At 35.3% G+C, this 3,508-nt stretch overlaps 1 long non-coding RNA gene across 1 annotated transcript; it reads left to right on the top strand.

Moving 5' to 3' along the window:
• Positions 1-503: 503 nt before the first annotated feature.
• LOC117598373 (uncharacterized) lies at positions 504-2,905 on the top strand. The gene is made up of 3 exons (XR_004579031.2): positions 504-572; positions 2,098-2,202; positions 2,312-2,905. It is a non-coding gene; the product is annotated as an uncharacterized LOC117598373 (long non-coding RNA).
• Positions 2,906-3,508: the final 603 nt, after the last annotated feature.

Here is a 3,508-nt window from a genome sequence, read left to right as displayed (position 1 = left end):
GAGCTATAGTCACTCAGACGATAGCAAACGAAGTGCTCTGAGTTTAAACCTTATATTCTCCCAATAATGGCTAAAGTATGTTAGCTAAGGCTAACAGCTAAGCAGATTATTACAATCTTGGGCTGTATTTCCTGCATAGAGTTTAAAAATATATACAAGATTAATTTACATACAAGAAATTCCTCATCCAAGATTATGTAGCATTAATTCTGTTCATTATTGCATATAAAAGTCTAACTGGTGTGTGTCAGAGGCCCGTGAGTAAGTCTTCGCTTACGGACATCAAGCGTTCAGAAATAGCAGTGATGTTTCAGGTGCTAGATAAAATCTAAGAGTGACTTTTTATAATCCTGTCCCTTTGTATCTATGTGTGTTTGAAACTCAAAACAGCAAGACTCACAAAGTATCCTTGTCGTATGTGTTCATTTCATTTGCATGTGCTGAATCCATTTAAAGTGTGTGATGATAGGGAGAGAAGTTCGAGAATAAAAATCAGACTGATATGAAAATCAGCTTCAGTATCAGCAGCTTGTTCACACGTCAGACTAAACTATTGCTGGAGTACGTTTAAGGTACGTGGAATAATTACTTTTATTAAAATAATTGACTGATTACACAATATTAGTAAAGCATGAGCTACTATTGCTATCAACACTTTATATAGTGCACTATCTTAAACAACTTCCTGTACATGATAAAATAACGTAGGCTGCTAGAATACTCGCCTGATGCACTTTTCACCTCTCTACACTGTAATGCTTGTGACAGAAGAGTAAGAACTAAAAATAATATAATCTTCCTTTTCAATAGCGTATAAAACTAATTTTTACATTTATTTAAGATCTCAATATTTTCAGAAAGTTAATGATTAGTTCTGTTATTTCTGGTTAATAATTGAGGTTTAAAATTTGGTTTATAGGCTACATTTTACGGCATGATTTATAGCACGGCACAGACGTTGATTAATTTTCTAGAACAGCAGCTCTAACAGCAGTGCAGGTTTATATTAATGCGCTCGTTCTAATACGTTATCGTTTCTATAGCAACAGCTCATTCACAGGGACTTGTACAGCAGATGATCCACATAATCCACATGTTTATTTAACATGTATGGAAGGAGTCTCCAGTGTGAGCGCTTTGTAACAGTCAGAGGTAAAGCCGTAACTTTAAGTTTATCGATATCTTCGGACAGAGGATTGCTGAGGGACAATTGCTGCTATAACATAAGCGAGAACAGGAACTAACTTGTTTTGCGTGCGTTCCACAACATCAAACAACTACAAAGGATTAAAAAGTATGATGTGACGTGACATGGTTTTGTCATTGCTTTCTTCCCCTCCAATTCTTCAGAGTATTTATGGAAGTAACACACTCTTATCAAATTTTGATTGTATTGTCTAGTGCTGATTCGAGGTGAGGGATGAGATAGAAGGTTAAAAATTATAAACGAAATCAGAAATCCATGTCAGATTTAGAAGCTTGTTGACCCTCACACAGTCAGGATTAAACGCATCAAGGTAAAAACACTTTTGTGAGAAGTGCATTTAATTTATATCTCAAGAACTTCTTCACTGAATGTACAGTTTTACAAAAAGGGGTTTAATGGTCTGTAGTTGATTCGGTTCGATTTCTGATGGCTCTAAGATTTGTTCATAAATACCACTTAAGAACGTCTACACTTAATTTCACGGATGATTCTGGAGACTTCTTGACTTAAGACCTTTTTTTTGGGGGGGTCGTTTGTCGTATATAAAGAATCTAAAGAATCAAGAAGCTTGTATCACAGCAGAAAAACCTTTTTAAAATCTTTTTACATTCACTTAATGTTGTACTCATAGGAAAGTGCTAATCGCAGTACATTAGCGTAACTAGAACAGAAAGGGTTCGAGAGTGAAAGGAATCTTCTTTCAGGTTATAAAGCTTATTATTATTAAGATCTTCTAAAGGTAAGAAGTGAAAATAATGTGACTTTCCTGTTCAGCAGTTTTAAGTGTGTCAAGTTATACGTGAAAGTCACTATTGCGTCACTATTGCTTGAATTTAATTGAAGGTTTGTGCTTTTGTGTGTGTATTTTCATATAGTTTTGTGTTTTATAGACAGGACAATGGCAGTTGTGCAGAAAATGACTCTGGGGATAGGAATTGGTCTCATGGCTGCTGGTGTTGGAGTATGGATTGGTGGCACTCGTGGCATACTGGCAGGTGTAGTATATTTCTTTCATAGAAATATTACCTGATGTATGTATTTTCATATAAAATCTCTTGGCCTTGTGCAAAACCTATTTCTTTCGCTATAATTTGACGTTGCCAGGTAGCGCTGTGGGAGGCGTGGCTCTGGTTTGTGCGAATGCAGATGTTAAGCCTCTATCTGAAATTCTCAAGCCTCTCTCAGGAAAGAAGAAAGCGATACTCTTGGATCTGATTATATCACTGACCACGATGACTTTTGATCTCTTGAGTTTGGAGGGTTCTGATAACATACAGCTGAGCAAGAAAGAAATCATTAGATGTGTCATTTTAGGAGCACAGTCTAGGGGAATTCCAGACCAGGTCCTGAAACTAATAAGTGGGTGATGAGGAAGTGGCATTATACTGAGAATTATTATGGCCACAGCGTATATACATGATGTAATAGTAATAAAGTCATGAATTATTTTAAATACTTAAATCTTTAAATATCTGTATTTTATCCTATTGATGATTTTGAATATTTTGTACATCTTTGAATGAGATACTTTGCAATATATCTAAGAATTTGTTGCTTTTTTTTTAGCAGCATAGTTTATTAGGTTGCTTTCCCTGGTCTTTCTCGTGTAAGTCCTGACTCTGATGACTCTTGAGGAAGCGTTACACAAATGCTGAATATTACACAGATGACACTAACTTCATATAATTATATAAAAAAGTGTGGATCTTTGGATAGTGGCATGTTACTCAGAATATAGAAATATTACATTAATGTTATGCTACATGGAATAAAAACTGATGCAAACAAATATTGTGTGTGTGTCTGTTTTCTCAAGATTAATATTAAGATTAATGTCACAGGCAAAAATTACACAGGATGTAAGATCATTTATCATCATGTGAAACATCATCATCAGTAAAATGGTAAAGATGCCAAAAATGTGACACATAGTTTTGTTTTTTTTCTCACCTTGACAACGGTATCACATCACTCACAGGACTTCCTGCTCCTACAGCAAACAAGCTTCTCCTCGTGCAAAATGCAGCAGTGAGAATATAAAAATATACATATCAATTTAAAAAAATCCCCAACATATTAGACTGGCTTTAACGTCACTCAACTCACTGCCTTTAAACTCGACTAACTGCTAGACTAAAACTAAACTAAAACTTTACTGCTAGGCTTTAAATCCGTTAAATCTACAGCACCTTTATACTTCTGAATCATCTGAATCATGTCTTAACATCATCTAGTGCTCACCTTCTCCATATTCCAGGCCTGAGACTTAAACAAAAAGGTCGTTTTTATGCCCCGAAGATC

The sequence above is a fragment of the Pangasianodon hypophthalmus genome, chromosome 10 (genome assembly GCF_027358585.1).
Source record: "Pangasianodon hypophthalmus isolate fPanHyp1 chromosome 10, fPanHyp1.pri, whole genome shotgun sequence".
Classification (NCBI taxonomy): domain Eukaryota; kingdom Metazoa; phylum Chordata; class Actinopteri; order Siluriformes; family Pangasiidae; genus Pangasianodon; species Pangasianodon hypophthalmus.
This window is presented reverse-complemented; position numbering and strand designations above follow the sequence as displayed.